Raw genomic sequence first — 11,594 nt, forward strand, 5'->3', positions numbered from 1 at the left:
CCCCAACCCACTCTGCCTGATATGCGAATCCGCTGCCCAACGAAAGCGCAAAGCATCCATGTACACTCTGCAGTTTCGAAAGATTCCTCCGCATGACGATGGTCCTGGCTGACCTCTCGAGCATCCATCTGTATTAACTTGAATCCATCCAGGAGGTGGAGGTTGCCATAGAATAGAGTGGATCACCGGAGCTTTGCGTGGTTTCCCTTTAAGCCCCAACGCCCGAAGTCTAAGCAGATCAGTCTGCGAAAGTGTGCTTCGAGCCCAGTTGAGCTTTCCAAGTTCTCACGTGCGGATGGGAGGCGCGAATGCTATTTGCCAACTGGTGACCCTGCCCGAGCAGTTCAGAAAGTTCCTCTTCCGTCTTCTCACGAGCAGACAAAACTTGGGTCAACTTCTGGATAAACTTCACTTTGCTTTTCAATTCTCTCGCTGGAAGAAGGACTCCAACTATATGACAGGCAACTGCCACTGGACTAACATCGGAACCGAAGACCCAGGCAAGAATCTTCTCTGTAAGAGACCTTAAGAGGTTCTCTGTTCGCACATCCGTTTTCTTGCTCCTCGGCTAAGGTTGAATCAGATATAGAAGAAGCGGAAGCAGGAAGCTGAAGGATATCCCTAGCGTATAAGGGCTAGCGATATTCGTACGAAACATATATGACTACGAATTGATAGTTGCAGACGGCTGTAGATAAGGTTGTTGCTTCGGCTCCTCGGCTAAGAAAAATAATAGTTGTATTGGCAAGGCATGAAAGGGATTTTCTAATGCTATCCGAAGACGAATCGGAATACGGAACCGGAAGCCGTAGCCCAGAACCTTAAGCTTGAGCGGAAGGGGAGGAAACCGGCTATTCGAACTGGCGGGTGGGTGGATACCCTAGTTCTTATTGCTTTGTCGGAGCAGGGGCGGAGAGGGATTCATTAGTTTGACAACACAAGGGTGTCATGTGGAGAAAGAGAATTGAACTATTCTCCGGGTACTGGTACCGCTTAAGCCCAAGCAAGTGAAGAAATCCTGTAAGATGGACTTGATTTACTTTCCTTTCCAAGACCTATACCATATGGTTTGGGTATACCACTATCACCTATCGAAATGAAACACTAACCTGCCCACGACCCCCTATACCGGATACCTTTGCTTTGAAACCAATGACTAGTAGAGGATTTCGAGGAACTACAGCATTTTGAAGTAGGGATGGTTCCTCGGATTAGTATTCGGATTTTGCTGGTCTTGCCAATGGTTGTTATTCAAAAGAAGGGTTCGCACCGGCAAATAAGAATCTATTTTCTAGTTGTAGCTTTCGAGGAGAAGAAGGATTGAATCAAAGGGACGAGCAAAGGCAATTCAATGGCTTTAAAGGATAATCGGTATACTTAGTGCGCAGGCAGGCCCAACGGTATCCAATCAATGTAGTCGGCAGAACAAAGGAAACAGGAATGAGAGATTAGATAAAAATCTAAGTACCGAGAGGAAAGAATATCTGTCTCTAGAACGATAGAGTTCCCTCCCCGAGAGGAAACTCTATCTCAAAAGCAATGGTTATAACAAAAAGGCAATACAGGAATAAAACAATCAAAAACAATAATATCCCGAAATAAGCGTATCACGATATCAGGACGGGCTGGTATTACCTCAGGTTTAAAACAAGCTTTACCTGAATGGTTCCCTTAAGCAAGGAAGGCATACGCATACCTAAACGTCAAGCTTGCTTGTAAGATTGAGGCTGACTAATGTAACCCTGCTTTCAGGATTCAATAAAATGGTCAGTCATTTCACAATCTACCTACGAAAATCCCTATCATCAGCATTCCCTTCCCGAAAGGAAATTCGATGCTAGGTATTTTCTAAAGCAAGTATAGCAATTGACGGAAGGGAGCGGCAGAGAATTTCCAATCAAATTGGCAATCCTAAACTCGATTAACCGAGCAAGAGGATGCGCTAACGCGCAACGGCTTTCGCGCTAGTTGCTCAATCCGTTGCTTGTTTGGACCGAATTCATGGATTTTTTAATAGCAAATACTAAAAAGAAAATAACCTTATTTGCTGGCAAGCGGTAAGGCAAGCGTTGGCAAGGCGGAGTAGCTTGTTAAAGGAAAGCGGTAGCGAAGGGTCAGGATGAACTATAGATACTCATGTGTCAGCTAATGTTGGAAGGATAGAGAGCGGTAGCGATGGGCTAAAGACATGCATGCAAGTTGAAAGCATTTATCTTATTTCGAAGTTCGCTGTGCTCTTGTTCAATAGACATTCTGCTGGAACTCACCTTTGTGAGGACAGTGGGGAATAGAAGTAATCCATTGATAGTTGCAATGGATTGATCTTACTGGTTCTTAATTTGAACACAATCACTGTCTTAGCTTAATTTTCTAGAAATTGTTCTTTTGGGTTCGCCAGGTCGAAAAGCTTAGGATTGATATTGGTTCGAAAGATAATAGTACATTGCCTAATTAAAATTTGTTATGTACAGAATGCCACATGCTCCCTTTTGTTTGTGTAAACATCACTCATGACAGATAGTTGATAATTCCTTTTTTTTCATCTACACTAAGAGCCTTTGGCTTCAAATTGTAGTAACCTAAACTTGCTTAGTTGATTAGTTTGGGTGTAGTGTCGATTGTCACTTTCTGACATTACAACAGAAGTAAAAGAAATAGACGGGAATTTCTAGCCTAATCGATCTCTTCTTTGTACTGTCCTCCTCGGATGTGTAGTCTCTTTTCTTCCCTATTAGCATATCTGTATTCTTTTTCTCCATGTGTACAGTTATGTGTACCACTCTGATCATCAGGGAACTATCTATGAAGAATAAAATACTATTTGGTCTATGTTTACAGACTAAATACATAGAAGGGATTGATTGTCTAGCTGCACTACAACACTCTCATTACTGTGTTGAAATTAATTGATTGCTCTATCACTCTTTTGTTTAGGGTTAGAGAAAATCCACGCTCCAGCTTTTGGAAAACAAGATGATTGTGGAGGGTTTCCCACTGGTAAAGTGAAAATCCTGAAATGAAGTGGGCTGCTTCTCTGCATATATTGCATTTATATAGTGAAATTTTCATTCTGGTTTTACTTAATTAGCTCAAGGTGTCCATCTAGAGTTTACTAACTGATAGTGTACATCATCAGTATTTAATCTTCTAGATTTTCCCAGGTCATTTTTCGTATTTGTTGTCTGCACATCTACAGTGATTGTGCTAAAGAATGAAATAAGTATGATTTTTCCTGCCATGGAACATTAAGGACTAAATGGCTACTAATTTTTTGGATCTTATTTTGGACGTCAAGTTTGGTAGAAGGGCAGGAGAAAGAACGATGATTATGTTGTGAATGGATAGGTACAGAACTCGTACAAACTCTTAAATGTTTTGATCCCTGGACCCATGTTGACATGTATATTTGCACTAGCCTACTGCCACAGTGCTAATGCTTGTTTGAAATATAGTGGTCGAGAGAATCGTAGATTCTCTATAAGGTAGTATAGACAATAATAAGATTTAAACTATGTGGAGTTTTAGAAGACAGACATGTTCTAACAGTTTTTTTCCTATGCTCTTGTCCTTCTTCTGTAAATTTCTTTTCCATAGTTATTTATGTTTATAACTCTTATAGCTTCATAAAATAATACAGTGGTTATGCTATATTTATTCCAAATATTTCCAATACGTACCATCCCTACCACCGTAAAATATCATATTCTGTCTTTTGGTTTGGGACAGAGAGAAAAAAATTGAGAGCCTTGAGGTTCTAAGTGTGGCATGAATTTTTATTTAACCTTGCCTACTGTTGTGAGCTCTCACCAGTTATATATTCTTTCTAATTTTATTAGTCACCCTTCTTCCACCGTGATGTTGGCCTCATCGGCACTCGATCAGCAACACTAGTGTCCCGCTAGCATGAACAAGGTATGTTGGAGTGCTCTGCACTTGTTTGGACTGATCGCTGTCTCCACCAGGCATAAAATTCGACATTGATTTTATTTTTTATCTATCTTGATTTATGTATGCACTGGCTGACATTACAGAAACAAGTTATTTGGACTACTCCAAATGTGAGCATTTGTATCGCTTTCATCATATACAACTATCCGTTAGTTGCTCTGCCACTATACTGAATTTTGATCTGTACTACCATTTACCTTTGTGAGTTTGACCTGCTCTCACATGTTAGCATGCTGAGGATCTAGAGATATAATGTGTTAGGTGTAGCACCCGGTTTTAAGGACAAACCCGGATACACACCATATGTGAGTCCAAGAAGTTAAATCTCACATATAGCTACAAATAAAGGTAATATCAATAGACAATGCTTAATATATAATATACTTAGTATAAAGGATACAACCTTAGACAACAAACAGCGGAAAGACAACTCCGATCCTCGGGTGAAGACTCTAATTCTACAGGGACAACTGACTGGTTGATCACAAGCCTAATTCCTCCAAACTCTAGCAATCTGGTACCTATCCAGGTTTTTTTCAAAGATTTAAAAAGTAAAGCAAGCATAAGTATATGTCGTACTCAACAAATATAACATAGGGTTCATGAGGCTCAAAAGGCTGACACTAGTTTAACTGCAATTAGCTTTTAATGAGTCATCTTTTAGCAATTGGGTGGCAACAAGTTTATTCACAAGTCCATATAAACACATGATCAGTGAATATCATAAATAATTAACCATTAATGAGCATCTTTATCATCAGTATCATCAGTGTTCATCATCTATTCCGTAAGGGTTCAAGGCCGTTCGTGACCGTGAGCACGGCTGATATACCAGTTTTACACTCTGCAGAGGTTGTACACTTTTGCTGTGAGTCGTTATTTACCCTTTTGCCCGAGGCAGCCAACCTCTTGACCCACTACCAAGGAAGGTTGACAGGGTTCACTATAAAGCCTTTCAAAGGTTCATCTAATAAGTTAAGGCCGCTAAGGTTTTCCCATCAATAAGCATGAACCCCCCTCCAAAGAGTGACTAACAAAATACCAAGAAACCAAAGTGCACCGTCTTGGCAAGCCGAGATCATACCTATCGGAGCCCCTCTTGCGCCATAAAAGTAACCACTAACAAGCTAGAAAAAGTCCTCCTACTGAGCTAAAGCCAGAGCCATGTAGCCCTCACAGCTGTACTGTAAGTCCCGGATGTTCGTTTATAGATAAGTCCTTATGGAGAGGAATCTAGAGCATCATAAAAATAGCCTAATGCTCTAGCCACCTTGTTCCATGTTGCTAAAAGGCATTTTTAATGTTTATTGCATATCCCATTAGTCTAGTTACAAGATCATGGCTTTAGTTGAGCACTAGCATCATACTATCCAATGCAATAACCCATAGGAATCAAGGAATCCAGGATATCAAATAGCTAGAAAAATTACTATGGTTGCCAAGGTAGACACATGTATATGATTAAAATGATATTAAGGTGAATATGACAACAAGGAAGATCACTTGATATACTTGCCTTAAACTCAAATCCTTCTTCTAGCGAATTGTAACCTTCAAAGGACTTCTTCTGGATCACCAACTTCTTTTATATCACCAACGCAAAGCTTACCGACTGGACATGATCATAAAGCACCACACAAGCATCCATGCAATCATACACGAAGCAAACAATAGATCTAAATTAGAACAATACACCAAATATAAAATCAAGATGAAAAGTTTGTAAAATGAATCTACGTCTCGCTATGAACACAGACGCGAAAAGCACTCTAATCGGAGCTATAACAAAAAAGTTATGAATTAAACAAGATTTTCTTTAATAAAATAATAGATTAAATCTAACCTCGAATTTCAAAAGTTGAAAATATATATAATAGTAGGATGAACATGTAGATTACTCAATTATGGATCTAACGCAACTTTAAAGGATCAAAACGGAGTTAAAACAAAGATTTTATGGCCTAAATAAGATTAGTGGCAAAATTGTAAATAGATGAAAGCGTATTTTGGATCTAACCAAAGCAACTACGTTTTCAAAAGAAGAAAACGTATTTTGAATCTAACAGAGGGATTTTACGCTTTCTGAAAGAGAAAACGTATTCTGAATCTACTAGAAAGAAACTGCGCTTTCGGAATAGGAAAATGTATTCTGGAAGTGCGCCATGGACTGCGGGTTATATTATGCAAAACTGTAGGGGCTCTTTTGTAAATAAACCCGGCAAAGGGGTACGGATGATCTTGGACCATTGGATTGAATCTGGATGGCCCAGCTTAGAAAGGAGGGGGAGAGAGTCACCGGCCGGAGAAGAAAATCGACGCGGCGGAGCTCCATTACCGGCGGTGAGAAGCTCCCTGGAGCGCTTGGTTTGGGCCCTAGAGGCCACGGTTTGACGAGCTGAGAGCATAGATAATAAGAGGAGAAGACAACGAACTCACCTAGGGCCTTCTTGCGGTCGACGGCGGGTCTACGGCGCCGGGCAGCGCGGCGGCGGCGGCGACGGCGAGAGAAGGAGGAGAAAATTTAATTTACTACACGAGGGATTTCTCAAACTAGGGACTCCCCTTATGGTAGTTTTGGTGTGTTTTACCCAAGGGATTGGTATATATTTATAGAGAGAAAAACTCCCCGCATCTACATCAACTAGCAATATGGTACTAATTGATCTTGCACCCTCCACATTTACTAATGGACCTAAATAATCATTAAAGCCCATTAGTAAATAAATGCATGGGCCTTTGAGATTTGTTAGGATTATTGCACATGAGCTTTGAGAGTTGGTTGGAAAATGAGATATATTATTTATTTTTGGAATTAATTAATTTCGTGAATAAAATAATTCTAGAAAAGTCCAGAATTGATATTTAAGCCACAAAAAATACTCTGAGACCTTCAAAAATTTGGGGAAAATTCCAAGAGACACTTTGGAACATGATGAACCCAAATAAAATATTTGAAGCTCATGAAAAGATTGTTGGGAACTTGGAACATAAAGATTAAGGTGAAGGAGGTAGGAATTAAATTCCAGAAAGAAGCTGGAAAATTCATAGAGATAGATATTCGTCTCCTAAACGTATTTAAAAAACACATTTTCCACACAAACACAAGGTGCAACCGGCATGAATGCAACAAACATGTTTCTACCTTAAGATAAATTTTAATCTAATGAAAATTTGTTATTTCCCCATGTTTTCATGAGCATAAAAATACAAAATTAAATCATTTTAGCTCTATTTCAAGAGAAACAAATTTTAGGGTGTTACATTAGGAGAGGTGGTGGAAGGTGGTGTGGTACATAGGTCAAACTTTGATGCTTTTTCCTTGCTCAATTACCTAGGATTGCCTAATTTCTAAATGTGACATATACTGTTGGATACTTTTGGTAAAAAAAAGACAGGGAAATTCTTAATTATTTAACGCCAGATCGAATCGTGATAATTTGTCATGGTTTATGTTTGAGATAAAATATATATTATGCTTTACTCTGTGTTCTGATCATGTTCTGCTGTAGTCAACCTGGGGGCAAATGCACCATTCCAAAATCATTGGTACCAATCTTATTGACAAGTTCTACAAGTACTAATAAGAACTGTAACAGCGACCACTGCACAACAGAGCCTGCTTGGAGTCATGCTCTCCGGCCTCTCCCCCATTCTGTTGTATTTTTCAACCATCTTCCATCGAGTAATTGTATCATGATCTATCAGTACATGTATTTTTTCCCAATTTAACGTTATCCGTTTTTAATCATAAATATCACTAGTTCATATTCATTGCTTGTAAAATGCACTGTCATGTATACCAAAAACATAGAGGAGGAAAAATAATCTTAATCGCAAAACAAGGCTGGATATTTGCAAAACCTGCCTGTTGGAAAAAACAAAAAATACCTGCTTGTTGGGAAAAACAAAAAAGACCAGTTGCAAAACCTGTTCGCGTGAAAAATAACAAAATAAAAATAGAGACGGCATGAAAAAAATGAAAAAAAGACGGAATAACAGAAAAAGAGGCGGCGTGAAAAAAATGAAAAAAAGCCAGGGACGGAATAATAAGTGAAAAAACGGAGATGGCGTGAAAAATGAAAAAAAACAGAGATGGTCGAGGATGCAAAACCTGGACGCGTGAAAAAATGAAAAATGGTCGAGGGAGGTGTACGGACCGGCAGAAACCGGTGGGAGGAGGGATCGGGTGCGGGAGGGGCTCGGGTACTGATTATCATTTAGTACCCTGGGTACCAACTAGCGCAGTCCTATATATATGTATAATTCTTCAAATAATCATAGCATGCATGTTGGCAATTAAAAAAATAGGTGTTTTACTGTTTCATTATTATTATATATATATGTATAATTCTTCAAAGAATCATAGCATGCATGTTGGCAATTAAAAGATAGATGTTTTACTGTTTCATTATAATAACAGAAACAACACCTTTCATTCCCAGTCCATTTTCTTTTATCTAGGTAATCATTTGTTAAATTACTCGGTGCTAAAGATATACGGAGTATATTGAAGAAAAAAATTTATCTCCAATGGGAGTTTTAATTTCCCAATGAACTTATTAGTGAAGGAGAAACCCTGGATATATAGAGCATAGTGAAAATTGTCCAAGCTTATGTAAGTCCTACGTTAACATGTTCTTATTTATTATCTCGATCTATATTGACTACTTTAGCTACTAGGATAGCTTATCCCCAACTAAAACTCTTCTGAAAGAAACATTTAGAGACACATGATTTAAACTGCTGTTGTTACATGAGGATAATTGACAATATTGTACAAGATTGGAAGTTGCCCCCTAAATGGTTTACAACCTACCCAAGTATCCTCCCAATATCTATAGTATGGGCACCACGCTTTATTTTGAACATTGTTTGCCTAAATGTGTTTAAACTTCATCAACACATGTGTAAACAAGTGGGTTTTTTTTGGGGTGGGGGGGGGGGGGGGGGGGGGTTAAGTACAACTTAGGGCCTAGTCACCGAATTAGACAATAAACATATTGAGGTGGTCAAAAATTCTTTAAACAGTACAATTAAATAATAACTAAATGAGATTAAACGGCTAGTCATGGTAAAAAAAAGGTATAAATGTGTCACTAGAGATTGTTATATATGTGACATATGTGTTAATGCAATATGAGTGTCCGATTAGCAATGGTAATGTGTAGCGACATTTACTCATTTAGGAGTTATGTGTCTAAGATCTAATTGTCTATGTAAGTACATGACTATGTGTATGTGTGTGGCTAATTATTTATCGTCTATGTATAGTTATTAAACTTTGTGCATGATTCAAATTGCACTTTAAAAAAGTTAGAATGGAGCAGTGATATTTTAGTTTTGTATGCATATTTATTGCTAAAATTCAAATCATTTAAATTGTTTAATCAGTCTTCTAAACCATCTAAACACTAAATAGAGGGGTGCCAACCGTTTAGAGTTTAGCGTCTAGGATAACACTGAATTTGAAAATCAACACCCCAAAATTTTTCTCCTTGACCTTAAATAGACATTTCCAAAACTATGAATCTCTGACCCCCCAAAAGTGATCCTTAAACATTAATAGAGGTTCCCAAATTTGCAAATCATGAGGCTTAATTTGGACCTATCATGGAGTTTTTGAGCCTAGATATATATTTGAGCATGGTTTGACAGGTTCCTTCTTCGTTAAGTAACTTAAATAACCACTTTCCTTTGAATGCATTCATTTTTAACTAGAATGCTAGTCTGTTGTACCCAAACCAAATTGATCCAGGTGGCAAATGATGTCCCACTTAGCAAGAAGATACTTATCGGATATATAGGCCCGGGGTACCCTGACCGACCATGTATCCGGCCCATCAAGCGGAGGACGCCCGAGGATGAAGCCCACGAGGATTAGGCGCAACCACCAACTTGGAGATCACGACGTATCAAGGATATCTGCCGCCATCGTAACTAGGAAGGATAGAACTGATCTGTTGTAACAAACTAGAATCCAATCTGTAGCGTCGATCGCCCTCATTGTAACCCTACCCCCTTTGCCTATATATGGGGGGGGGGGGTGAGGATCCCGCAATCGACACATTCTCAACAACACCATTGCCTCATTCCAATCTACCATGTAGCTAGGAGCAACAGCCCCTGTAACTGAGCATACGGATACAAGAAGAGCAGCAGCACCACCACTAGAGTAGGGTTTAGCGTGCCACCACGCCCTGAACCAGTATAAAATCCTTGTGTCTCGTGTGCTACCATCTGATTCCATCTACGCGATCATGTTGCTAGGCATTGCCATTGCTAAAATCATCCAACAGTTGGCACGCCAAGTTATGGGGCTTTTTGCGTACAGATTTATATTGTGTTTTAGATGGGAATCATCATCAATGTCGACGCTGCCATGAAGAGGATGTAGCTGGGCGAGAATATCACATTCAACAGCCTACACTTCATCGTCGATCGGTTTGGGGACTTGCACCTGCAAGAACTCAAACCACCCATGGAGGAGGAGGAGCAGCCTCCCCCGATCTGTGCATTGTTCACCAGATTGGAGGAAGCTATGGATGTTGGGCCTCACGCTCTTTCCCAACACCTGAACTACTACGGACATGACGTCTTCACCAAGCTTGGTCGAGAGAACGATCTCGAAGCCATACTCTGGCTCTAGGAAGATCCAAACTGGATCACTCGATCGGATCTACTGTCACTGCCTATCACTTCCTCTCTGGCTTCCCGACCGGGTTAAGGAACGCAGCGGCGACCTACTCAAGCTGGCTTCAACAAGCCCTAGCGGAACCTGCCAAACCTCACACCGAGGAGTTCCCCATCTGCGGTCTTCATTCTCCCAACAGCTTCAGCGATCTAGCTTCTCGGTTCGTTGGGATTTTTGCCCACAGCGATGAAGAGATGACCGAAGTACTAGAGGATTAGGAGAACGTAGATGCCTCTGAGACCATTCTCAATTTTGATGAGATCAAATATCAATAGTTCCTCCTCGACAACCCTAATCTCAAGGAGGAATGGCCTGAGGAAGAGAACACCGAGTCCTTGGAGCAACCCGAGTGCTACATGATGTGCAGGACCCCAAGCCACCTCGGGAGGAACTCGAGAAGCTCACGGTCGACTACCCCACCTCTTCATCGGGAGACATGGCCATCCCTGACGCTACCTACGAGACAAGCAACGAAGCACATCTACACCTACTCTGCCGGAATGGTGACCTTGAGGCAGAGAATAATCATCACCACCAACAACTCGATCAACCTCCTAGCACGCAGCAGATCCCATCTGCAAGCACCCACCAAACAGGTGGCCAAAACCTGGTTGATTACCCTAATAGGATGGTCAGGTTGCTCCAATCGGCTAGCAGTGCCGAACGGAAGGTGCTCTTAATAATTCTAAAGCCGGTACCAGATCGGGAGACTCCCAAGGTACGACACGCGCCCGTGCCACATGACCGATGGCAACACCCCCTTGGGAACCAAGGGTCGACCGATCGGAGGGCCAGGCACCTACCATCCCCCGAACTCAATCTATGGTCGGTTGGGAGGTGAGCAAGATGCCCGCTCGGTCATCAACGTGCGGAAGCAACAACGCGACACTCGCAATCTTGCAGACCGCTCGATGGCTCCTGGGAAACGTGCTAAGCTGCCAATCAAGCTTGAGTA

General features: G+C 40.8%; 1 long non-coding RNA gene across 2 annotated transcripts in view; it reads left to right on the forward strand.

Moving 5' to 3' along the window:
- LOC136544769 (uncharacterized) overlaps positions 1 to 3,346 on the forward strand; it is a 20,438-nt gene extending 17,092 nt beyond the window's left edge. The window contains exons 7-8 of one of the 2 annotated variants that reach the window (XR_010780830.1): positions 2,935 to 2,997; positions 3,162 to 3,346. This is a non-coding gene — a long non-coding RNA (uncharacterized lncRNA). Of the gene's footprint in view, positions 1 to 2,934 lie in introns of both variants that reach the window. The other variant, XR_010780829.1, reaches the window with a different exon arrangement.
- Positions 3,347 to 11,594: the final 8,248 nt, after the last annotated feature.

The sequence above is a fragment of the Miscanthus floridulus genome, chromosome 3 (genome assembly GCF_019320115.1).
Source record: "Miscanthus floridulus cultivar M001 chromosome 3, ASM1932011v1, whole genome shotgun sequence".
In the NCBI taxonomy this organism is placed as follows: domain Eukaryota; kingdom Viridiplantae; phylum Streptophyta; class Magnoliopsida; order Poales; family Poaceae; genus Miscanthus; species Miscanthus floridulus.